The 27,800-nt window shown below is 38.8% G+C and overlaps 1 protein-coding gene across 1 annotated transcript in view; it reads left to right on the forward strand.

Moving 5' to 3' along the window:
• The first annotated feature begins 12,721 nt into the window (after nt 1-12,721).
• The window catches only part of SV2C (synaptic vesicle glycoprotein 2C), a 114,944-nt gene continuing 99,865 nt past the window's right edge, over nt 12,722-27,800 (forward strand). The window contains exon 1 of the mRNA XM_085041923.1: nt 12,722-13,064. The gene's annotated coding sequence lies outside the window, so the exon portion shown is untranslated. The remainder of the gene's footprint in view (nt 13,065-27,800) is intronic.

Raw genomic sequence — 27,800 nt, forward strand, 5'->3', positions numbered from 1 at the left:
TTTGTGGACAATGTGAATTGTATCACACTTCTGCAACTGGATGACAGCCTTCAGTTTTGTTATCAAGTCTCTGGCAGCCTACGCACCCAACATCAGCTTCCCCTTTACCTCATGCAGAAACACTGCTCAAAGAGATGTCACACCACTCTTGTGTTTGGGATTCTCAGGGTCTAGGGAGTACCTGTCCACTACCCTGTAAAGGTCAGTTTAAGGACTGCTAACATTGCAATCTGAGTTAGTGGAAAGAAGTGTCCCCTGGATATTGCAAAAATGGCCATTTGGCAAGCAATGAGCAGCAGAGAGACAGCTGCCATTGAGACTGGGAATACACAATATAAAAAGGCATCTAGAAACATGAGAGATTAATACAGTTTGCACATGGGAGACCTCAATGACAACTCTCTATGAAACAGGATGTGTTAGAAGCCCAGTTGTGGGTTTTTTCCTAAATTTTTTCAAGATACAATTGTCAAAAAGATTGCAGAAAACATGCCTGAGGCTTTTTCTCACGAAAAAATATTTCATGGCTGTTTCCGAGTCTTACCTTTTGGCTCCATTCCTTTGAATTCAACTTTACTGTGAAAAGTGCAGAAAAGTTGGAGCAAAAATCAGATTTTTAATAGGAGAAGCTCTTTCAAATATGCATACTCATTTTAATTACATGTGTTTCTGTCTGTTAAGCTTTTGAATTCTGTAGTATTTTGAAAGCCATTAGTGATAATTTTTTTCTGGTTTTGTTTCTCCTCTCCGGTTTCTAAATAGGGTATATTTAGAGGGGGGAAAAAAAAAAGATCACTTTCACAAAACAAACAGTTGGGTTATTTTCATCATTACTGAGCTAATATTGTACTTGCAGTTGTATCATTCCCACTACTTTACAATGCCCTACTAATTACACTTAACATATAGCTTTTATCTTTTGTGTTGATATATTGATTATTTCTTTGCAACTCCATAGTTTTCTGCCAGTATTGCCAGCTGCTCCTTTAAACTTTCACCATGCAAAGAACTCATATTTTCTGTGAAATGTCAAGAAATGCAATTAACCTTGTTTTGACCTTTACTGCTTAAAGTCTACTGCTTTGGATTCTGTGTATAAAGAAAGGTTGTCTTTCATGTTGTATGCACAAATTGAGATGCTGGGAATAAAACTTAACACAAATCGGATGTGTCAGGTTTTGCATTAACATATGTTTGTGTGTGTGTGTACAATATGCAATATAAAGAAATATGTATTTGTATGCATGTGTATTTAATATAATGAACTTGTGATGTGTATCAAATACATACAACCTGAAAATATATTATACTGTGTGTTGTTAGAGGGAAGCACGCTTTGAAAGCTTCTCCAGAAATGCCCTGTGTCTGTTATTGTGCAAACCTTTTTTTCCTCAAAGGCATGTCCTAAACCCAAAAGCCCATGATGATGAGTAAGTGTTACAGGCACAGTAGGTCAGCTAAAACCCACTTTCATGGTAGAGGTGGAAATTAGGTGGCAGGAACCTGAACGTATTCTCCCTTCTGGGTGAGATGGCTGTTGGGATGCAGGGCCAGCCTTGGCAGTGCAATTGCCCAACCTTGCATGAGAGAAGCTGTGGTGTGAGAGAAAGATGAGAAGTGTCAGCCTGTCCCCTTTGCTTGGGAACTCCTTTGAAGCTCAGGCCCTAGCCTTCAGTCTCCACTGTATCTTTGGTGCTTATGTCTGGCTGTATGCCCCTGTGACTCCAGCCCTGACCTGCCAATCTGCCCTCATCCCAGACCTGTCTAATCTTTGTGGGCTTGTCTGTCACTGGACTGTGGCTGATCTTGTTTACTGTCTCCAGACCTGATCCTGTCACTCACTTGCCGACTCAACTTCCTGGCTTGACCTTGGACCTGCCTCATGGCTGTGAACTTGTCTGAGGGTTGGGATTCTTAGCTGAACCTTGTTATTGTCACTAGACCTGTCCTGCTTGTCTTGTTGGGGTGCTGTGAGCCTTTGTTCCTTGTCTCTGCCCTTGCTTGCCTTACTGTCATGTTTAACTCCGAGCTGCCCTTGCTGAGCAGCCGGCTTCTGCTACTCCCTGACATTAGGCATAATAATTTTTTTTCAATCCAGACCTAATTACAGATATAATTTACCTTCATTTGGATTTGTGGGTGCTCAACTTGATGATCAGATTCCTAGAAGCACTTCAGATCGAACATCCAAACATAGGTAATCATATTGAGACTAAGTTCTATCCCTTAATATAGTCGAAGATCTCAAAAGAATAATAAGCAAGTTCACTCACAGTGTTAAACTGGGAAGAGCTGTGAACTCCCTTAATGGCAGAGAGGCCCTGAAGAGACACTTCAGTAAATTAGAGAGATGGACAATCACCAAATATGTGAAGTTTAAAGTGCTGGATTCTGTACCTGGGAGGAGGCAGCCCTGGTGTATGGACAGACTGGGGAATGACGCTGGAGAGCAGCCCCATGGAAAGGGACCAGTGGGTCCTGGTTGATGGCAAGTTGAACATGAGCCAGCAGTGCCCTGGCAGCCAGGAGAGCCAATCCTGTCCTGGGAGGCATCAGGCACAGCATGGCCAGCCTGGAAGGGAGGGGATTGTCCTGCTCTGCTCTGCTCTGGGGCAGCCTCAACTCCAGTGCTGGGAGCAGCTTTGGATGCCACAATGTAAGAAAGACATAAAGCTACTCCAAAGTGTCCAAAGGAGGGCAGCAAAGACTGTGCAGGGTCTGGAGGGAGAGCCTTAGGAGGAGCAAATGAGGTAATTTTGTTTGGAGGAGAGGAGACCGGGGAAGGTCTCATCAAAGTCTACAACTTCCTCACAAGGGGAAGTGGAGGAGCAGGCACTGATCTCTCTGGTGACACGTGGAAGAACCTGAGGAAGTGGCATGAAGCTGTATCAGAGGAGGTTTAGGTTGGATGTCAGGAAAATGTTCCTCCCCCAGAGGGTGGTTGGGCACTGGAACAGGCTCCCCAGGGAAGCTGTCACAGCACCAAGCCTGTCTGAATTCAAGAAGCATTTGGAAAATGCTCTCAGGCACATGGTGTGATTTTTGGATGTGTCCTGTCCAGGGTCAGGAGTTGGACTTAATGATCCTGGTACATTCCTTCCAACTCACAGTATTTTATGATTCTAGGTACATGAACTTTTCTAGTAAATTCATGGCAGAGCATAAATCAGGCAATTAGACACAGAAATTATTAGATTTACACTGATTTTTCAAGTACGAAACATGGAGGTGAACATCATTTTACCTATCAGCAACTTCATCCCCAGAATCCCCCAGTTTTAGTACTCTGAATTTTCTTTGAGTGATTGACTCCACTGATTCAGGCAATGAGCTCTTGGATGTGTATTCATTCAGCATGTCTGCCAACATACTCAACTTCAGTCAGAAGCTCCTTCATCTCAGAGCCAGAGAATTTCAAATAGAAGCATAGAGGTGCTATTTTCAGCATCCTGGGAAGAAAAAAAGAGAATTGTTATTAACTGTGTTATTTTCTGCTTGCTTCTCCTCTGACATCATCCTATTTCCGGATATGTTACTGGAAAAAACCAGCCATTTGGATGATTGTCTCTGTGGGCTTTCTGGAAGAAATGTTTGACTTGGAAGGTTATGAAAATGAAATTAGTAGTGAGCACATTACATGTAGAGAATACATGTGATGATAAGTAGACAGAGCTGTAATAACTAAGGCAGCTGGGAAAATACTTTGTATGGTGTTGCTCCTAGCAACAAAATTCATAATTTGAATGTGTGTTTTCAGAAAAATATCATTAGATGAAGAAAATGGAATCTTCTTTTCCTGTCATCTCCTTTATGTACTACTATATTTTATGTATGTGATCTTAGCCAAAGATGAAATTAACTCAATAATTTGTAAGTTGATAAGTAGGAGATAAGATCAACTGCAGCTGCACATCTCTGTAAAAACAGTGATTAATCTAAATAAAATCTTTGGCTTGTTTATGAGACAACACAAGTCAGAAACCTTTCAGGAAAATATTTTTAATTTGGCATTTTTTGTCCAAATATTAATTATCTTACATTACCATTTTGACATTCTTTTTAAAAGTAGAGACCTATGTAAAATCCAGATTCTCCATTACAAGTTCATCAGTTTTGGTTATAAAAGCTATGACACCCTAGAGGTAAAACAAATTTGAGTTCAGATGAGCTTTTTATACAAGTTTCCCCATCTTGGGAACTAAGCATTTTTGATATTAAAAATAATATCAGAGAAATAAAACTGATTAAAAACCGGCAAAATACAGATGGAAAAATTATTCAAGGCAAATGTTAAATAAATTATATTGCCCAGAAATAGAATAATCGTAATACACGTATGGTGAACATTATGATAAAATTAATTATCTAACATTGGAAAAGACTTACTAAGCATTTTTAGATTTATTCTGCAAACTATTTGGCTAGGCATGATTTTATAATACAGATATGACAAAACATCATTAGGAGAGGAAGACTGAAAAATAAATATCCTTCAGAAAACCCAACGCAAAGAACCTAGTCATGTTGGTGAGTTCTTAGTAGTGTGAATATTTACTCAGACACCCCCCACCCTCCCCTTATATGAAAAACTAATTACTGGAAGAAACAAGTTGCTTCAAGTCTGTCTTTCAAAGATGACATGGCAACTGTAGGTTTGTGAATGTGGGCGTGGTGCCATGACCACTTCCCTGGGAAGAGGGATGTATACATATATATGTGTGTGTGTGTGTGTATATATATATATATGTATATGTGAGCGTGTGTGCGATCATATGATGCATATAACTCCAGGATGCAGGGGAAAATTGTCAGATTTCGGGCTTACTACTCCAGCTGTGGCAACTACAAGAGGATTCCAAAATGTTTTGGATTTATTTTGGTGACTCAGATAGAATTTTAGATAAACCTTTAGAAGCCTCCTTATTCTTTGAATCAGAAGTAGCTTTATGGATGGACTCTACAGACATCCCTAACTTCACTCTATTTTTGAAATGGTTTATAGAATTATATTTGAAATGAGACAGTCTCTTGGAATAAGTTATTTGCACACAACCACAACTACTGCTAAGCAGATTTGCAGCTCAGCTCTACTGCTGCCAAAATGCAAAATCTCTGCTAGTCTAAAAGACATAAAAATTTCACTCCTGGTCCTAAAGCATAAGGGAGTTCAAGGGTTGCTGTCCATTACACCATTCATAGTCTGCTGTTATGACCAATCCCAGAAGGGTGAGAGTAACCCAGGTTCTTGTTAGTTGGGATGAATTAGAGTCAAACATGAATGGGAGAGGAGAGGAGAGGAGAGGAGAGGAGAGGAGAGGAGAGGAGAGGAGAGGAGAGGAGAGGAGAGGAGAGGAGAGGAGAGGAGAGGAGAGGAGAGGAGAGGAGAGGAGAGGAGAGGAGAGGAGTCCCTGAAGCACCAAATAATCATCAAATAGTTTGCCTTCAGATTAGTCTTCCTAAATGAAAATACCTCCTGAAATGTAGTCCCCAAAAGAGCATATTATATATAGTTTTCTTAAAGGTTCAAATTCTCAAAGATGGCTCAGAAGATATAATAGAAAAGAATCTGGTACAGGTTTTGAAGTGCTTAATACTCAGAGTGCTAAAGAATTAAGGAGACTCCTGGAGTTCCTGGGCTGATTAAAACAATTCCAGGAAAATTAGATTCTTTTCATTAACTTAATCCAGAATGTGAAATGCCTGTGCTAAGCACACTTGATGTGTTTAACAATGTTTATTTTCTTCCACTTCTTACAAAAAACTCTGCTATAGTCCATGGTGAATCATTCATTTCCACTGCTGTGCATTTTATATAGAACTACTTCTTAGTTCCTGTTATTGTTTTATCTTCAGAACCCAAGTGTCTTATGGCTTGATTCTGGTCTCTAATTTGATTATACATACCTTCAAAGAATGGAGCAATATATGTAATGGAAAAAACCCTCAAATCCCTGAAGCCTTCCATGGAATTTCTGTTAATTAGAGGATTTATTTTTTTCTCTTGGAAATTCATTAGGACAAATACACTTGTTGCACTTCCTTATTTGAAAAAAAAAAAAACCCAGAAAACAAATTATGAATACACAACACTGTTCAAATGCAGCCCATTAAACCTGTTATATATCCACATTCTATGTGAAACTAACATACCAACTAAAGTTTCAGATGTGTGATATGTTTCAGATTCATAGTACAAACAAGGCTTCCATGTCTCTTCAGATGGTCATAGAGGCCAGAGGGAAGTTCAAGTCAAGATGTGATTTACATATCTTTTCTTTATTCCTTAAATGTATGTGCAAGAATCAGCACTCTTGGGCACCATATGCATGACTGAGATATCTGCAGGAAGAATAGGCATTCATGATTGAACCACTAGATTATATACATGATTTTTTTACAGATTTTAAATCATAATGTATATTCTTCTGTATATTTTTTTCATTTAAAAGGTAGTCATGGCATAATTTCATTGTAACTTCATTCTATTTGTGTTGCCTCAGAGAATATATCTCAGAGAATGCAGGTGAAAATACCTAGCTACAAAAAAAAAGATGGGGTCATTGCACAGTCTCTGGTACTTCAGCACTGGGTGTTGGAAATATGGACATGCACTTTACAGTTTGTGTTTAGATGAAACATGGGGTAGTCTATATGCCATGTTACAAGTCAAAAAGATTTAAAATTGCACTGATCAGTCTTGACATAGAAACAGATTTTCAGTCATTTTTATGGTTTTTTGGGGTTTTTTTTAGCAGATATGTTTTAAAAACCCAAACACTGAAACTATCCAGTGTGAGATAATCAATGTAACATACTAAAATGCAAGTTTACATTGTAGCAGTGTTTGCTACTATGGATCATACTCCTCTTCAAATAGAAGATACTGTTTTTGCTGCACACATTGAATTGTATTAATCAACTTTTCTGCCTTTTTATCAATCAATAACTGAAAATCAGGAGACGGTTTTTATTAATTTAACCCCCTTTCACTTTTATTACTTTGAGTAACTCGTCCTTCTCTGGATTTTGTTCATGTCTGTGTTCTTAGATCAACATCTTTTCTTACCAGTACCTGCATACCATTCCCAGCATGGGGGATACTACATATCAGTATAGATTGCTCTGGTACAATATAGGCTCTATCACTCTGTAAACCTTAAAGAATAAGCCTCTGCAAACAATACCTGAAAGTATCAGATACCACTTTAAGAAGAATTATGAGGCACACAAGCAATGGGATATTTGAAAAATAAGGAAATTTCAAATTACATACTACATATGGTTCAGAACTGATCTCAAGCTCAATATATGAAGAAAACCAGGATTTATATTGTCTGAAATTTAGACCTTGACACAGTAAATATCTACAGCACTGAATAGAGCTCTTGTATATGAGGAGCATTCCCCAGGAATTCAAGCTAATATAGTACTTAGTTAAGATCATTCAGTGGTCCTTGAGGAAACACAGCCTAAGACTTTTATACTTAAGAAAGAGCAGTGTATGAATTACAAATAAATTGCAATACTAATTATGCCAACAGTTCTATAAGCAGTTGTGCCTGGACATCCCTCCCCTCGAGCTGCTCTCTGTTCTCAGAGGTTCTTGTTATGCCTTGGCCTTGATTAGTGGCTCCCAGTCATTTGAGCCCCCCTGGAACTTATCAGAAGTACTGTCCACAGCACCAGGATTTTCTGCTGCTTAAGCAAGGGGAAAGAGACATAATCAGCCATCCCCAATAGCCTTGGAACTTTACTTACCTGAATCATAGCCCAAGTAGAACTATACCATTATTACTGGACTTCTGAAAAACTCCAGTAATAACCCTCTTGGATAAATTCCAGGATGAAGATTGATTGATAACTGAAGTCAATCATCTTGTCACCCTATAAATGGCCCTAAGTGAGGCCCTTTTATCTCTCCTAGTCCACAGCAGGCTGACCAGTATCTTCCTCTAGGTGGAATGCCTTTTGGAGCTCACAAACCCTCAAGTCTGCAATACTCGCAGGACCACTGCTGAAAGCTGAAAGCAGGGCTGATACCTCTCCCACTCCTTGAGGCTCAGCCCTTATGCCTTGAGAAATGCAAGGGCATTAAATGTGAACGGAACAAGTGGGGAATTTTTCACTGGTATGTATTTCTAAAACTGTATGTAAATGCCTTTGTGTCTGTGTGTACAAATCGATTTAGAGAACATGTAGCAAGTATAGCATGAATGTCAGCATCTTGGATCTAGATTTAAGTCACTCTAGTAATTGTAGTAAATCCTATTGAATTGCTTTGTAAATGTTGAATTAAGGAATAATTGGGTGCCACCAAATCCTTTAGGCATAAACTATTGATCAAGTCTGGGATAAGAATTGACTTAGCCACACCCAAGCTCTGTTGGGGGTTTAGAAACCAAGGGGGACCCCTCTGAACCGTATAACCCAACAGGAGGATCTCCCTTACCATATTGCATCCTTCTCCTTTTCCATCTCTATTCTCTGTGTAAGTTATTCTAAGTTGATTTTAATGCATGATTCCTTTGCATATTTCATCCATGTAGTAAGAGTGAACTGCACCATCAAATTTTGTCATGCTTTCTCAAATTTATATTAACTCTGCTTCTGTAACAGCTTTGATGGTGATCCTTCGAGTGACCTAAACTCATGACAGCGGTGAGACCTTATTATTCATCATGTGTAAAGACAAGAAAACTTAAATAAATAAAACATCAAAGAACAAGAAAGAAGAGAGTGGCTTGAGAAAATTGTCTGCCCAAGGACAGTGCAGCAGATCAGCAGAAGACCCTAAACTAGGATTTAGGAGACATATGTTTAATATGCCTTCTTGTCCAGAAAGCCACTCATTCCTGCAAATCAGATTTTGAAATTTAGACAGCAGTGAGACAAAACAAATCAAATACTGTGGGAAGAAGGACCAAAAGGATTCAGATACTAGTAGTCTTCCTGTTGGTAGAGTACTTAGCTGATCAGGTTGGTCCTGCCTCCATTATATGAGAATTTATTTAGTGATTCTTCACCTTAATTTTAGAAGAGGTAGAGAATCTTTTGATCAATGGTAGCCTTAACCTGTCATGTTTTTTTGTTTGTTTTTATGAAGACACAGGAAAACATGGTCTGATGTGTATTTGGATATCATATTATGGGTATGAATCAGAACTGTATGGACTAATTTAAAAAGTGATTTTCATTTGACAAGGAAGTAAAGAAGTATCCAATTTTTCCCTTTCATTGCAGTACTTCTAATATTTGTGTGATATTTTCAATTGGATGTGGCTAAACATAATGATGCACAATCTTTAGAGTCAAATTCAGACAAGTATCTTATGTGTACCTGAAGAAAACAATTATTTTTCTTTTCTTTCAGAGAATCTGTAGACATTTTTTCTGTCTCTGTCACCTGAAATCATAATGAATTCCTTCTGTGTCTTTAGGTGGCATTTTCCTGCTGTTACTTACTTGAAACAAAGGGGTATCCAAATGCCTCCCTCAGGTCACTGTGCATGGATGCAGTCTGAAATGCTCATACATGGCATACAATAGAATACTGAAGTGCTTTTGTGGCTGAGGTAAGCTGTTTACCATGGCAGCTCAGAGGATTCCTGTGGGTCCCTGACCCCTTGCTGAAGATTAACCTCAAATGTTTCAATGCACTTTGCAGCTACATTCTATTCATTTCCCATTGCCCCATTTAAGTCAAGGAAATTACTCACAGGATTGAATCAGTGATAAAGATGGAATTTGTACAAAAGAAACATGTACTTTGGTGTAGGATCCTGGTTCTGTGAAGAATTTAACTTTGATTTCAAGGGAAATGCTATCAGTCTTTTCTGGTTGCTATTTTAAGTCATGGTTCTATAGCCAGATGTTACTGTATTTATTTCCTGAAAAGGAAATAATGGTGAAACAAAGCTAATATATCACAGATGACTATTTAAGGGCCAGGTTAAAATTAAAAAAAAGTAATAATGATGGCAAACTATCTACACTATTTTAACACAGGTCTTTATTTGCCATATATTTTTAAAACCAGTATGGAATAAATATTTTTTAAGAATCACAATGTCTGAATTTTTCAATTCTTTTACAAAGTAATGCTACTAAGGATTTGTTGTTCTTCAAACAACTAGAAACATCTTTGGTTTTATCCTGTTGGAGAAGGAATTCAATGTGTTTGTGGTCATATTCTAGGGTCATCCACTAGCAATAAATATTTTGTTACTAAGTCTGTGATAGCTGTAAACGAAAAAGTCTAGATGCGTCGTAGTCTCTACAGAAAACTGACAGAGCAGTAAATATCGTAAGCTTAACTGAATGCGTATAAAGATAAAATTTTATGTCTCATATGAAAGAGTGCTCTTGAGAGCAAATTTCAGAAAGGTCTAAGCCATCAGATCCAAGAAGAGGGAAAATTGAGGTAGTCTGTATAGAATTCTCAAACTTGAGAGATATTTTTTTCATCTAAATTGCCAGTATGCAGGCAATCCACCTCAGGCTGCCTTTCTTGGTAGCAGGAATGAGACCTGCTTCTTGCCAACCTGCAGTGGGGAAGTTTTAGGGGAAGAAACTTTCTGCTTTCATACAAATACTCCTCGTGGATACTTATCTGAGCTGGCTCAGTCAGTCCTATGTATGGGCTGAGGGTTCAGCATCATCATAACTCAGCCTGAGACAGGTCACTCAGTCACCGGTCTAGGTGAAAACCCACCACACCTTTGCATTCTTTCCTTTGGTTTCTTGAGTTATTCTGAAGGCAGATCCACTCACCAGCCCATTTTACCCTGAAGCCACACAAACAATGGAGCTGATGCTAAGAAAGTGACCGAATGAAGAGCAAATGGAAGAACAAATTTCTGTAGTAGAAGCACAGTTTAAACGTCAGTTTAATCTGACTACAAAACTGCACTTTCTGCTTCTGTGGATAAAATGCTTGTTTAAATCCTTTAATCTATCTGCCTTATTGCTACAGCATGCCTACAAACCTATCTCATGAATGTCACTCTCTCTAATGCAGTAGGTGAGGATGAAGGTGGATGCTGTAGTGGTCCTTTCTCAGTGGAAACGGAAGGTAAGGTTAAAAAAAAAATTGAATCTGTCCATTGTGCTTTTACCACAGTGATTTATTTTTCTCAGCATTTTACCCCTATATATGTGAAACCTAAATGTGGTGGTGTTTCTTTCTTTCATAGTTATAGTTGCTCAAGAGCTCACAAGGAGTATGTCTTTATCCTAATAAGTTTATTTCAGTAAAATACAGTAGCATTGGCTTAAGATGTATTTTATATACAGAAATGTTCCTATTAGTCAACAGTAAATGGATGGAAACAACCTTTTGTCACTATTCTTATTTATGTAGCACAAATAGTCTTTTCTTTTGTTGCTGTATGAAAAATTCTGGAATTTTTTTCCTTTTGTATATTGTATGTGACAAGTTTAGTATATTTACAAGGAGGTGCTGTTTTGTAACACCAGGTGCAATTTTCTAATGCTAAGATTACTGAAAGGGACAGAAAAGTAATAGGCATTTCTTTTCTGTTTCTGTACTTGTGTTTCACACTTGACAGCACTCCATGCATAGTTCATTCAGCTTTTCCCCTGGGTAGCCAATCAATAAGCCACTTTCCTTTGCTGTTTGATTCTTCTGCTCAACAACAGAGGAAAAGAAAAATATTTCAAAGCATATAAGCTCACAAATATTGACAGGAAGACTCAAAGGCAGATGGGCTATCAAAAATTGCAACTCTGCAATAGATACACATTAGGCATGTGTTGAGTATGGGACAGTGTCAGTGACGGCATCTACCTATTACCCTGCTTTTCTACTGTAGGTATATTTTGTGGTTTAATACATTTTCAAAAGATGAATCCAAGTCCGGTGTTTGATAATAAAAGTGGTAGAATATTTGCTGTTTTTTAAAAGCAGTTTTAATATGGAGTCCAACCTGTTCACTTTCTCTCACATCTTTGTTTTGGCAATACCACTGTGTTTGTCACATTACACACTTTGCCAGTGCAATTGCAAGTAAATGTATATAATTATAAAGGAGGAACTACCTTCATGTTCGTTGTTCTACAGTGGCTACTAATACCTAGTGTGACAGGTATGACATAGTTTTCAGTCTTCGATGCCACCACATCAAAAAACAGTTGTTCATGGTAATAAGCATAAAAACTTCCTAGTGTCAAAAGAAAAAAAAAGACTTCACAAATTAACCAATTCTACTGGTTTGTCCTAAAACAACCAGTTATCTATAAACATGTTTTTCTAATGTTTTCTTAAAAGCCATGTATGATACAGGTCCACTATCACTCCAGACAATCTTTTCTAATGCTTCACTCATCTTGTGGTCAGGAATTTTTCCACTCAGGTAAGCGAATATTGCTTGTGGGAATTTTTGCACCAATACTGATCTTCACTCTCAGTCTTTGCGTGTGAAGCATAGGCAGCTTCGCACTGTTGCTGCAAAGTGCTCCCGGCTCTCACTCTGGGAGGAGAGGAAAGAGGAGGGATGCGGTGATCTCTGGATGATCAAAGGGCCTGTTGCAACCTGTTCGGAACAAGCAATCTCATATGCTCTCCCCTGTCCTCATCTCTCATAAGACACTGTCTTCTGTAATAAAGTGCTTGCGTGAGCCACACTATTTTTATTTTTCCCTTCTAGCGGGAAAAAGGGCCCTGTTTCCACGGAGGCTGGCCAGCCGTGCCGGCGGCGGGGGCGGGGGGCGGTTCTGTGCCTCCCCTCGCCGGCTCCAGCCCTGCCTGCGGCGGCGATCGCCTCCCCGCACCCCACGACCCCGGTTATTGATGGTGGCGGCCGCCGCCCGCCCCGCGCCTCCCGCCGCGCCCGCCCGCTCCCCCTCTCTCCCCGGCACTGCCGCAGAGGCTCCACCGCAACGCGAAGCCCACACAGCCGCTCCGGTCCGCCCCTCCTCTGGTCTGTCACGCTCGGCGGCTCCTCCGGGAGGCTCCTCGCTCCCTCCCGCAGCCTCACGCCGCGAGCAGGAGGCAGCGGCAGCGGGAGCGCAGGGAGCTGCCGCGGCTCTCCGCCGCCTGCCACCCGGTAAGTGATGCTCCGGGCACTCGGGCTGCCGCGACTGCTCTAGAGCAACTTTTTCCTATTTCTTTTTCTTTTTTTCTTTTCTTTTTGCATGCTTGACTACAACTTTTTCGCGGGACTTGCAGGGGTCTTGCTCGCCGGGGAAGGGGCAGAGCTGTCTTCGGGGCAGGTCGGGCGCTGGAGGGGAGCGCGGGGTTCCCTCTCCGCGGAGAGCGTGAGCAGTATGTGTTCGGCTGCTGCTCACTCCAGCTCTATCCAGAGCTCGGGCTTTGCACACAGAGAACAGGTTATACAGATCCGAGGAGGTGTGAGCGTCAAATCTTTGCTTTATAGTCTGACTGGCATATTAAAGCTGGAACTTTTGCACGCTAGGGGAGCAAAAACCAGGGGTGCTGAGGTTCGCAGACTCCAGATGTTTGAAGAAAACAAGTTTGCAGATGTCCTAGCAGTAAGGATGGCAAGGAAAATCAAAGGTGCAGAAAGGTTGTCAATTCCAGTTCTTCAGGGAACCCACACTTTCTAAGATCTGTTAAGGAGGGAGCAAGCAGCGTTTCAGATCTTGCAACAGAAATGGAAGGGGGGAAAATAAAAGAAAGAAAATACCCAATTTAAGTGATTTTGAAAACACTGTTGCTTTTCTCACTATGGGGTTCCTTCAAGGATTGTAACTCACATTGACTGTGCTGAGAGAATAGTTTGGCATTCGTGACCCATAAGGGACACGGAGGAATTACCTTCCCCTGCAGCTTCAGGAAAGGAGCTCTCCAAAACACACTTCTGCTTTGCAAGAGGCTTTGGGAATTTAGGTCCCGAGATGATTCCGACGTATGTGGGGAAGGGAGCATGGAGCAGTCACAGTGAGGAAAAGTATAGTTCAAGTCCCGGGGTTAGGAAGAGCCATGAGATGGTGAGGTTTTTTGAGGCAACCCCCATCTAATTTAAAGGGAATTGCAGGGTAGAAGAGCCTGGGGAATTCAAAGAGGCATAGGAGCTGGTCTGGCAGTCCTGAATGGAAGCAGGACACCCCAGGGACTGGAGGGCTGGGTGGCATGTGGGTAATTGAACGTGGAGGACACTGATTAGACTTGGGAGCCTAATCCTGCAAAGCACTGTGGGTGCAGTGTGAGTAGGGGGCGAGGGTGGGAGCTGAGTCATCCTGGCTGGGGCGGCCACGGCACATCTGTACAGAAAGGAGGGGGCTGAGGAGAAGAGGGAGAGATGAGAAAGAAGCTTACAAAGATAGGTGGGGAGGAGGGAGATCATCTTATCGAAGATGCTGAGATCGCCCAGGCTCCTCTGTGATTGATAGTATCCTGCTCTCCTTTCCATGAAGGGTTAGTACGCTGCTGAGTGTATCTCTGATGGGGGGGGGTGGATTGCAGAGGTTAGTACAACACTAGGGAAACCTACTCAGACAAACACACTTGGTACTGCTGGTACTTGGGCTGCATTGCACTGCAGTGCAGGGAGCTAACAGCAACTTCTGCCTTGGGAGAGAGAGGGAGCTGCTGAATTCATCTGTAAAGTGGCACAAACTGTGCCAAAAATTACTGCTTCTCGAGGGAATTGCAGATAGGACTGGAAGCAGAGCTGTAAGGAGATATTAGAAGGATTTTCCTGATGAATTCACAATAAACCACAAAGGGTTTCAGAAAAAAAACAACCCAACATACAAACCAAATTAAGGTCTCTGATTGGATTAATTGTAAATAGTATACTTCTGTTGGAAGTTGTTTTCCTCCAAGTTCTTGAAGTGAAAGGGTCCTGTTTTTACTGCGCCACATATCCTCCAAAATTGAAGTTTTACAATTTTTTTTTTTTCATGTATTGAGGTCCCTGTGGGAATGAAAACTACAATTTAACCATCTGGTGAAATGTTCGTAGCTTTCCCTGTAACTAACTATTTATTCAGTATTTTCCTAGGGAACAAAGCAGCATGGTAAGCTGGACCCCATTTTCCCTGAATGTTAGCTTACTGTAACTTTTTTTGTTTTTTTAAATATGTTTCTGTAATGTGCAAACAACAAATATTGCCTTTCTGTATTCCAAGGAAATGCAGAATTTGATAAAACAGACACAGTATACTCCAAGTGGACTTTTGCTTATATCTGGGGGAAAGATTTTCATAGGCCAAATACAGAGCAAAAGACAACCTGTCAATTAAAGTTATTGATTCACTTCAAGCCTCCAAACATCTTGAAACAATACTTGAGGAAAAAGAAAAACAATAATTTGTTTAATGTGTTTCTAAAGCAGTATTCCTATGGAGTTTCAATAAAGATGACCCTGAATATCAGTTGCACTGACTAGACACAAAGTTTCTCTGATGGCAATTTGATGTTAAATCATATGTCATTGCTTTCGGGAAAAATAGATTTTAAATCGACCAAATGAAATCAAACCAAAGGTTTTCTGATTATATATTTGAGAAATCTAATTTCTTTTCAATAATAAGAAAGCAAAGGTGTTAGTTTGGTTTTTTTTTTTCAATTCTGAGCAAAATGCAAGAAAGATGTTTGCAACAAAGGAAAATAATGTGAAGAAATGTTATGTTTACAAAATATGGTGTTACCTCAGGTGACAATCAGTTACCTCAAGTGACAATCTGTAATTGAATTTGTATGTGCCTGGGAATATAAGCTTGTGTAAGTTACTTGTGCTAATAGCAGATTTCCAATTAGGTTTTTGAAATGTGTGTTCCAAAACACAGATGATGAAAGTTTATCCACAGTGGTCCTGATCATTTTGTTAAATTAGCATGAATTGAATTGTAGGTTTCAGTGCAAATTAGAATGAATCCAGCTATATAATTATCTAGGCTTTTTGGTTAGTTGTGTTTTTTCCTTTTTTTCTTTTTCTTTCTTTTTTTTTTTTTTGTTTTGTTTTGTTTGGTTTTGGTTTTGTTTTGCTCTGTTGGTTGGGGTTTTTTTTTTGGTAGGTTTTGAAAGTAGTATTAATAATATTAATAAAAATATTAATAATATGAATAAAAAGTAGTATGAATAAAAATATTTCACATTCTCAGAATTATAGAAGTTGTTTCAACATCACAGGCAAATCACTTGGGCTGTATATTGCTGTGAACCTTTGCAACCCATATGCACCACAGGATGCATATCAATGCATGTTTAAACAAAAGCTCATCAATTAGATTAAATGTGTTTGCAAACCTGTGATAGGGAACCCACAGCTGCTGCCACCGCTTTCATATGATGTAGTGCAGTTTCCTATTAAAACAGAATGGAGTTCTTTTTAAAATGACTCAGAGGACTAGATTTACAGCTTGTCTTCTTTTAAGTATTTGTAAGCAATATAATACAAAAAAATTGAAGGTGTGCTCAAAGTCTTGCTATTGTGAAGAAAAAGGTAGTTAAATTTTTCTTTTAACTTAGCAAACTGTTTCCATTTTAAATTAAATGTTTTTTATTCTCTAATATCTGGGCTACAAAACATGGTGGGCCTTTTTTCCCGTAAAATGGTGGTTGACAACCTAACACCTTTAATTCATCTTTGATTTTGTATATTGCTACACAGTTCTTCCAGACACACTCTAAGCATGCAGAGTACGTATTCTCATGTAAATACACACGTTGCAGGTCAGCGATCTATTAGTCAGATTTGTTTTCAAATTGCCATTTTTATGTCAGCAAGAGATAAATAAGCGTGCATGAAATATAATCAAATGTAATTTTCTTTAGCATGATTATCATTGAAGCGTTTGTCTTCTTGTTAAAAAAACCAAGCAGAGGGAGTAAAGCAACACTGAGCACATCCCTCCCTTCTCTGTGGTTCCAACTCTCAGTCATTTTCCCACCCAGAGAGCCTAATAAAAGTTTAAATGTTGCATACAACAAATGATATTGCTTAAAGGTGTAATGTAGTGTACTTCACTGTAATATTTTTAAGATATCGTTAACTTCCTTTCATTTTTAAGACTGAATTCTTTCATCTGTTTGTCTGTATTTCTACTGACCGACTGCTGACAGTAAAGTCTTGCTATGCATCAAAAAAAATCAGAGACTTTCATGATTAGGTGGGGATTCCATCAAAATATTTCTGATTGAACTAAAGATGCACCATATTAAAAATACAAATGACACCTACCACATAATTTAGCTGCTCCAGCACACATGGCATATAGCTTTATATTGATCTGGGACTCATAAAAAACATGGTGTTGCTGCAGCTTCATGTTTCCTTGCCAGCCGCAAGATGGTTTGTTTTTTTTTTTAAGATAAAGCAGCTGTAGCTGGCTCTCTCTTTCACTGCAGGTTATTTCTGTGGTCATGGCTGTGTGGGTCTAGTTACTGCTTTGTTTTAGAGTGGAAGTCTCACAAACATGTCTTGATTTTTGACAGAAAATCCATGTTACGGCTGGTAGCAGCATTAAAGCATCCTGCAGGATTTTTTCCTGTTTAATGATTATATGGAGGTTTGTGTAGGAAAAAGCTTCATGAAATGTGCTATGGAAAATAATTATTTAATCACTGTTTTATCATTTAACTGTGGTAACCATGGAATAGAGAGATGACTTTACTCATAGCACCTCATAGGGCCTCCGTGTCTTTAACTGACACCATTTTCATTCCACATACAGCTGGAGGATAAACTTCTCTTTCTGTAAGCATAGCACTGCTTATCTCAAGAAGGTGTCTTTGCAAAACAGATTCTACCACCCCCACCTCCCTTAACCACAGAGGGTTTTGCTTTTATCTGGAAATTGCAGCCTTTGCTGCAGCCTGACAAAAAGTGATTACCTGTACTCTTCCTAAGGCTGAGACATTAATGACGTCTTGGACCAGAACTGTCCATGAGCCAGCAGTGTGTCCTGGTGGCCAAGCAGGCTGATGGTATCCTGGGGGCACTAGGAAGAGCATTGCCATCAAATCATGGTAGGTGATCCTGCCCCTCTACTGAGCCCTAGCAAGGTCACCCCAGGAGTGCTGTGTCCAGTTTTGGGCTCCTCAGGACAAGAGGGACATGGAGCCTCTTGAGCAAGTTCAGTGGAGGAAGCATCTCGTGAGGAAAGGCCGAGGGAGTTAGGCTGTTCAGTCTTGAGAAGAGACAACTGAGAGGGAATTCATTGATTTATGCAAGTATTTGAAGGGAGGGTGTCAAGAGGATGGACCAGGCTCGTTGGCACCTTGTGTTGCCAACAATAGGACAAGAGGTAATGTAGACACTGGTGCACAGGAAGTTCCACCTGAACATGAAGAAGAACTTCTTTATTGTGGAGGTGACCACACACTGGAACGTATTTCTCAGAGAGGTTGTGGGCTCTCCCTCAGTGGAGATATTCCAGAACCATCTGGACACAATCCTGTGCCATTTGCTCTGGGATGGCCCAAATTTAAAGCAGGGAGATTGGACAAGGTGACCCACTGTGGTCCCTCCCAGACTGACCCATTCTGTGATTCAGTGATTTCATTCTATGTAAGTATATGTATGCCTAATATATTAACTGCATATGTATATTGATAGAGTTATACATAGCTTTACCTGTATAATTTCTTTCTTAAGCTAGACTCATTGCTTTATTTTGTGTTTTCCACTCAGGCTCATTTAATTTTAATATTCACCTGGAATGCATTAGGTCAAGGTACCAAATGTTAACATTTGATGCATCTTGTTCTCCTGTATTTTGTGTCAGCATATAGCTGTTCAGTTACTGTTGGCTTTTTCTTTTGGGCAATATTCTCAGTGTCTAGACAACACTTCTTGTGAGCAGAACTCACATATTCTCTCCATGACTAGGTGGTGGACAGTCTGCCACTGACACCAGATTCACTAATCCTTTTAAACATGCTTTCTCAGCGTGTAAGCAGTGCCTTACTTTCAAACAACTCAACTGCTATTTCCTATCAGCTTTGTTAAATAAATCAAATTCTGGAAACAGAGAGAATATCAGATGGAATGCCCTTAGTGATGTAAGACATATAACTAACAAATTTCTTACTGTGCCTAGAAATTTTGTGAGGGTGATACGTTTAGAGGAAAAAAGGAGTATCAAGGCTAGTGGGAGTCTCTGCTATGCAGATGTAATCTGCTCTTTCCCTTGGTATGCCATCTCATGACTGGCAGCAGTATACTGCAGACATAATGAAGTTGTTTAAAATAGCTAGTTTCTATTGCTGTGTAGTACACAAATATGATGCTCTGAATGAACTACAGACATACTTGAGATTATCCTACAGTATGGATCATGATGCTGATAGATTGTCCTCATTCAAACCTAATTAACTGAAAACTTATCGGAAGATTTCTGCACAGCACTACTGCAGTGCAAAAGAACCATTAAATAAAGTACATTTGAAGGTGCTCCTTGAAATTATTTCATCCAGTCCACTTCTAAAAGCAGGGACAACTTTTATAGTTAAGTTGAGTTCCTTAGGGACTTTTCCAGCCAAAGTCTGAATATCTCCAGGGATGTGGACCTCAAGGCTTCTCTGTGTAACCATTCCTATGCTTCACTGGGCTCATTATGAAGACTTCCTTCCTTATAATTGGATATTGGTAAGAGGGGCAAAATTGGACATACTAATCTAACCATAGCTTGACAAACAGAGGGGAATGTTGCCTCAGGTAAAACTCTTGCTAATGCATTCCAGGATGTGGTTATCCTTCATTACCACAGGGCACACTGTTCTGTATAGCAGCGTAACTTAAAATGCGGTCCCTTTGCCCAAAGACTGATGTTGGTACAGAGGACCTGATTTTTCCTGGAGAAAACATCTCCCATTATCTCTTAGAAATACGTTACTGTGCAGGATTTTTGAGGTGTGGTATTCCATGAAAAATATTTTGAGACAGGTCTGCCTATAAACAGCATGCAGATAAGCATCCCATTGAGCTACCAAGTGTTGTGTAGAGGCTCAAGTGTCGGTTGGCAAAGACATTCTCCACAGGTGGCTTCCCCTCTGCTGTGAGAGCAGGGACACCTATTGCATGTCCACATACACACATGTAAGGACTAGCTTAGATCCCAATAAATCTCACTGTAATTCAAATGAGGTTAATGCAATTGCATTCAGTGGGAATTTGGCTTAGAACATCAATATAGAAGTTTGTTGGAGAGAAAGTGCTATAAAAGTAATTGATTTTCTTTCCCTCTGGTAATTATTTTCTCTCTGATTTTAAATAATCCTAGCTACACTGATCAATAAATAAACATTTGACTAGAAAATATTGTAACCTTCTAAGATTCTGAGTAACCAGTAATGTCTAAAACTTGTATTTAGATAGAAGCTATATGCTCAGCCTTGGCAGAAATTGTCATGTTTATTAAAGTGGAAAATTTTGGATGGGTGTGTTTTTCAGTACCATAAATAAAAAAAAAAAAATCAGATCCTTTTTGTGGGTGTATACCTACCTTAAAAAACCTTACAAAGGTTATAAAGGTGTAAGTTCACCTTTAAAGAGAAAAAATGTGTTTTCTGTATGTACCTTTTAATCCTTTTATAGACACTACATTTGCCTGCTCAGGAGATGGTCCCTACGGACAACAGCAAGTATACATTTACAAGTTCATTCTTTGCTGTTCAAAATCAACAAATGGATTCCTAAGTTTGACATATTCCATAGGGTTTCCCAAGCTGGGTAGGGCAAGACTGCTGCAGCAAAAATTCAGCCCACTTGTTGCGAAAACTGGAAAAGCCTTTCATGTTAGTTTTGATAATTTCTCTGGTCCATTTAGCTGGAATAATAATTAATTTCCAGTGTTCTTCTTGCCTTCAAATGAACTGAAAAGGAAAAAGACCCCAATGTTTACATGGAGAAGTGAGGCTGCTTTTCCTAAAAAAACATAAAAACATGGTGTGTTAGACCCTATATAGAAACAGCTAGCATTTGTCTGCTTAAATGGATTAGAATTTACTCAACTTTTGTTTCTTCAAAATAAATTCCATATTCACTTCACATCTGAACTTGGGAGAATCTAAGTCCTTATTAACTGTAAAGATCCTAAAAGTTTTAGTTAGTACATGATCTTAGGGAGCTGAGCAATCTTCTATTCTATAAATACACTCTTGAAACTTTGGGTGTCTAAACAGATTTTTTTAGGTCCATATTTATAAGCATTCTTACTAGGAGACATATTCCAGTTGAATGCAGTAGATACCTGTATTAAAAAAATAATTAAGAGATCGGTCCTTGTACACCTTGAACAACCAATCATGATATCACAAAGGTTAAAAGATAATGCCACCAGGGTAGTTCTGTTTTTCTTTGCTCAGAAAAGCTAGAAGGCAGGGAAGAAAAAAAGCCTCTAGCCAATTGGCCAAACACTTTGTAAGAAATGGATGTTTACAAAATGGTTAATTAGTGTTAATTAGATAAAAGTAGTTTTTATCAAAGATCATTATTGGTTAGGTCCTTTATTGAACAGAGCAAAGCTTGCTCCTTGAGGATTTTAACAGCTAAAATCCAGATTAACAAAACATGCACATCTCATACGGTATTTGCTGAAGTTGTGTCTTGGCTATCCACTGTCTGTCCATGACCATGTCTGTTCATGGAAGTAGTAGCTGTCTAAGATGTGGCACTATTCTTTAGTAGTCTGGAAGCAACCATAATGCTGTAGTCGTGGACACTGTACCTCCTCGAGGCAGTTTTGTGTGGAGTGCTGCCTGTTTTTTACTAACTTCCTCTACAGAGAAAAGGAGACTCCTGGAAATTCTCTTTCAGTTCCCATTTGTTAAATGGTTAAAAAGAAAAAAAAAAAACCAAAAAACTCTTTTCTGTTGTAAAATAGTATTACAGTGTTGATTATGAATGTGGAAAAAATGATTACAAGCACTAAAAAGAAAATACTGATAATTGCTGTCTAAGACATCTTTTGACTGAAGTGACTAAGGAACAGCTCAAGAGTAATCCACTCAGGGTGATTTTCTCTACTATATAAAATACATTGTTTAGCCTATCAGTCACTTTTGAAAATATTAGTGGACTTCAATTTGTGAAAATTCAGAAAATGTCTTTCAGATCTCCATCTGGGATTGAAATTCGTTACCTGTGAGTAATGATTATTTCTCATACCTGGCTCACCCTTCTGCTTACGAAGATGACTGAATTATGTTGTTTTCGCTTTACATAGCATGAAAAACTTCGGACGTTACTTACAATTTTCCTCATTTAAATGTTCCTGTTCAATTTCAACTACAGTTTCGTGGCAGAAAACTACCAGAATTCACAAAATTTGTGAATTTCACAAAATTGATTTCAGTTCTTTTATTTTTCTGTCTTTAGTGAATATTCATCATTCATGTGGTTATGGAGCACAGTACAGAAGATTCCTTGCTATAACCAGCTGTACAAAGCGATTAAGTAGAATGACACACTGCTGCAGAAATTGTTTCTTTCTAGGAAATAAGTAATTTCTCAAATAAATAAATTCTCACTGGAGATACTATTTGCTAATTTCTGTATTATGGTAAAAAATGAGCATGATTACTTTCTGCTCTCTTGTCTAAAGGAAGAAAATACATTTTCCAGTATTTGGGAAACAATTGCAAAAATTGACTGCTCTCTAAGGTAGGTTTTGCTCATAGAAATCCCCAAGGGGTCATTTTATTGTGTATACTTACTGAAATATGAGGAACTTGACTGTATGACCTGAAATGTGGGTAACATCCCACTTGGTGTTTTAGGGGATGATGTGGTAGAGATAGGAATAAAATGTTTCCTAACTATTCTAGGCTTCCTCTGTGCTGGCTTCAGGTACAGTACTTCAGAACAGGTCTACTATAGTTGCCAGCTGCTGAAGAAAGACCTTGTCAGACCTACAGTCTTGCAGATGTTGGAGCACATGATCCATAAGGAGAGGCTGTGGACTTGCTCAGCTTGGAAGAGAAGGCCAAAGGAAGATGGGGAAATCTAACTGCTGTCTTCCATTACCTAATGAGTGATTATTAAGAAGACAGAGTTAGGAAACTGAAGGGAAATTTCAGTAAGACAGAAGGAAAAAATTCTTCCCTCACTCTTTGGGTGATAAAGTAGCAGAGTGGGTGCACAGGAATGCTGTGATACCTCTGTCCTTGGAAATGCCCAGAATTTGCCTGGACATGGCACTGGGCAACCTGATTAATTTTCAGGCTAGCCTTCCTTTCAGCAGAACACTGGAGTAGATTTTCAAAAGTCCCTTCACACCTTTATTATTCTTTAATTCTGCTGATATAAGAGACTACTGATATAAAAACCATATAGTTTAAAGTTAATAAATCTCCCTCCTTTGTGAGCACTTCTACTCCCATGAGAATAGTATCTGGCCAAGATGTGCACTTCTTTTTGCAGTTTTCAGAAGATGTACACCTAGGAGTGAAGAACTTACAATTTGAGAGGGAGTTTGATTACTAACAGTGGAACACACCACCCAGTGAATCTGTATTCTGTAAAATTTCTCTTACTGGGCTAGACATAATTGTACTGGCATGGACTGAGATGCAGAATCCAGATAACAACCTTAATCAAAAAATGGGTTTAGCTGATAAATTATGTTATTTGTTCTATTGTTGAAAGGCCAAATTGTAGAATTGCAGAATCATTTAATTCTGTTTATTTATGGAGATGTTGTAGCTTATAGTGTCAGTTCATATCTGGCAATTATTTAGCTTTTCGGCTACTTTTCTCTTCCTAGGGAACTGTATTAGGAGTACACAGAAAGAGTTTGAATAGAAGTTACTGGACTTCACAGTAAAATACAGTTATTCTAAGGGGGAAATAATACGTTGAATAAATCTCTTCACATGGGCCCAGAAAACATGAAGACTGTAGTGTTTCTGGGCTTTTCACCAGCCAAAGTTAGTTTGTGCTGGTGGTGAGATAGAAAGTTTACCTGCATTATGCAAGTTCACATATGACAGCCACAGTTAATTCTTTCCTTCTCTTGGAAATATGTGAGGGTTTTTGCATCCTGTGCTGAAAAGGTTTCCCTGATTGCAGGGCCATAATAGCTTTGGCATATTTTCTTCAGTGTTATCCTATATGATTAATCTTAAAAATAATGCATTCAGATGCACTATTTAATTTAAAAAATAATATTTTTTCTATCTCTGTGGCCAATATTGTGCAAAAGCAGATTGCAGGAATTCAAAACACAGAAATGTAATTTCTAAAAAACATCCAATGGAGGTTGTTTCCCATATATGTATATATAAATGTATTTATATGCACATATATATGTAACATGTCTGTAATATATATAATCTTATCTGTTGCTATGGGGTTGTTTATACGAATTATTTACTGAAGGGTATAGGTTCTTGCACAATAAGACCACTTGTGGATAAAGTGGAAATGTTGTGGCAAATAAGTGTTGACAGAGAAAGTATCTGCAAGGATATGGGTTAGAAATGGAGCTGAATTATCAATTAAAACTTTTTCAGACAAATATTGATGATTCTTTATTAAATATAATGTACTCTAGGTTCATTTTATTAGTGATTATTGGGTAAAAATATTTTTCCTGTTTGGGAGAAATTGTTTTATACTGTACCTTTTATAGATGAAACGAATGGAAGCCATTATGTACATCTGTATTTCAATATCTAGGAATAGAAGTGAACTACAAGTTCCAATACACTGCCTTCCTCCACTCCTGTGACTGAGAAAACCAATTACTGTGGCCATGTGTATCCTTTCATTGGCAGAATTTTATGCTAGCAATATCCTTTAAATTATAGCTTATGTTAAAATATTAAAATAAATTCTATTTAATATTTTGAAATAATGGAAGTAGTAATTCTCTGATATCTTCTGTCTTTGATATTTTAGTAATGTGGATTTTTAATTAGGAAGCTATGTTCAATCGATAAAATTTCCTAAGAAAATGGATGGTATAACTGGAATAGAGTTGATACAAAAGAAACTGAGGGCTCTGTAAACATGCAGAGGCTTTAAAAAAGTTACAAGTAGGTGTTTAAAACACAATTTGGAAAGCCTGTTACCTGCTGGTCTAACAGCACTACAACAGTGTAGAATGCAAGGGTTATGTGCTGCTGTGTGTGTGAACCACAGGAAGCTGTAGAGAGGCCAGGAGAGCACATGCAGTGGACCGAAAAGATGTACTGATACAAATCCCTGTGAAATTTTGGGGTAAATTAAACACTGCCTTTCCTTAAAGGGGAGGTCCCTTGCTCTAGGGGTGTAAACACTGAACATTGTAAGAGCTGTACTATCTACAAAGCTGTTTGCAGTGAAAGCTGATGCACATATATTCGAGGAACAAAGAACTTAATATGACCTATGTCCTGAGGCCACCACAATGTGATACTTTTTAAAAGCTGATGGCAAACTATAATCAATAACTAATTGGCTGATAAAGCAAGAATTTCTCTTCTAAACTTGTTTTGCTTATTAAAGCAAAAAACATTATCACATCTGAGATTTTTCCAGTTTTTTCCCTAGAAAAAGAAAATTATTTTTAAACCATGGCTGCTATGGTACACTGGGCCTTAATTTAGACTTAATTTCCTGGTTATTTTACCTGTTTTGGACATATACCTCTCCACATATGTTTTTTCTTACACTCTCTTTAGGTTCCCCAGCCACAGAGCATGCAAGAGATCTGCTAGAAGTGTAACACCAACTTCTTTCATCAGTCAGCTGGCACAGGTGGCATGCAGATAATTTTTTGTATTTGAACCAAAAATATTATCTGATTTGAGTCATCCAGGGCCCCCATTGTGGGTGGATAAGGAAGGTCTTACTGTCTCCTTTGAATAAAAAAAAAGGTGATAATTATAGGCCAAGTCTGAAAAGGAGAAGAATGGAAATTCTTATAAACGCCTATTAGTAATGTAGAACATTTAAATAATGTGTGCCCAAGCATGAGGTTGAATTAGAACCCATTGGAAAGCCATCCAAGTGCAAACAGTGTCCTTTAACATGCTCTGTGGGTGTATTTGAGGTGCTGATAAGGGTATGATCCCCATGTCAAGCGATGTTATTGATGTGGCATTGCTTCTGAGTGACTAATGGTAGCAATATCTTCAGTTAAACAAAAAGCACTTGTGGTCAGGGTACCACTACACAAGCTTTGGTTCTCAATTACCTGCTGAAGAGCCACAGCTGGTTTTATTCAAGGGCAATATCAGTAAAGAGCCAGGGTACAAAACAGGGATGATGATTAATCAGGTGGAAGACATAAATTCAAGAGAAATTGCTTTAGAACACAGAAGGTCAGGATGGTACATTCTCGACCTTTGCAGCACCAGAGAGTGCTGTCTAGCAAAAGATAAAGCTAAGCTGGTGAAAAAGGTAGGGAATTCTTACCTCTTGGGGAGTGTATGTTTTTTAGGGATTGAACCAGTAAGGGTAAGCTCCACCTTTTAAAACATGGAAATTAAATGAAAAATTAAATAAAGGTGCTGTATACACTCTCTCTTAGTGCTTTGATTTGTCAAATATACTGAACCTTGGGGGTTTGAAGACACTGTTAATATGACTGTGTATCTCCTCTGTATAGTTTACATTGCTCTAATAAACTACTTCTTCTAGCGGGAAGACATACAATAAGAAATAGGGATTTTTTCTAAGCAACTACTACAGATTTTGACATTTTTTCCCCCCATGTTTTTATTCCAGTTCCTTTTAACAAAAACCATTTTAATGTGAATCAAGAAATTCATACATTTGGTTTCAGCAGCTGGCAGAGGTAGTATGCTATCCTCCCTTCAGAACTGCTAGGTTAACGGCTCTTCTTGGTATCCTCCATAACAAAGACTACACCAGTTTAAGACTTTTGACACCACCCGCTCCAGAAAATGTCTAATGACTCCTACTCCCCTCTTTATATGATGAAAGGTGCTCCTTTGATAATATATCTAATATGCTACTTAAATGACAGCAAGGGAAATCAAACCCGCAGCCCCTGAGTGTGGCAGTGCTGCAGAGATTCTGTTGCTTCAGCCTTTGTCCTTTGAAGGGTTTTTTTCAATGACATTTCTCTTCTTGAATATTCAGTCATGATATAAAAATGCTGAAGTGCTATAAATTCATAATCCCAGTCAATGTTAAAAGTTTTGCAGAATTTTGAATTGTTTCTTATGTGTTTTTAGCATGCACTCCTAGAAAACTACTGAAGATAATAAGTCTATAAAAGGTGATACCTGTTCATTGCAAATCCCTCTGGCTTCAGTGTAAGCATTTTAATTAATTCTTATCCAATCTGAAACGTTCATCCTAAATGTTCCTTGCAAACAGCCTTTTCAGACTTAGGGGTGTGCTGCTGCTCTGTGTGGCAGAACAGCAAAATGAGATCACAGACAGGTAACAGGGGCTTGATGCTAAAAAGTGCAGTTCAGTAGCTGAAATGCAGTGTGTTCCACTTGTCTTTCCAGAAAGGAGAACTAAGAATGTGTCTGTACATTACACTTGTTACATATGTCAAAAGTGAGATTTCTAACTAGCAATGCTGATAACAGCTGTAGTCAAAGATTGCTAATGAAAAATACTGTTGCATTTTCCAGTATGTGTCTTTGGCAATTCCTGCTGCTTTTCCAGATTGTAGTTTTAGTCCCCAGAGGCTCCATAATTTTGGGTATACCATTCTGTGTGCATAAAGCTCTTTTCAAATTTTGGTTCTCTAGAGATGCCTTCAGAATTTCCAGTAGAGGGACAGACTTATGTGTAGAGAATTTTAGCCTGCTGGCAGTAGCCTCACTGTCTGCTTTCAGTGAAGTTTCATGGTCCTAAGGGTAGAGGGCAAATCAGGAATATGACCTTATTCTCTGTGAGGATGCTGAG

The sequence above is a fragment of the Lichenostomus cassidix genome, chromosome Z (genome assembly GCF_008360975.1).
Source record: "Lichenostomus cassidix isolate B80296 chromosome Z, HeHo_3.0, whole genome shotgun sequence".
Classification (NCBI taxonomy): Eukaryota; Metazoa; Chordata; class Aves; order Passeriformes; family Meliphagidae; genus Lichenostomus; species Lichenostomus cassidix.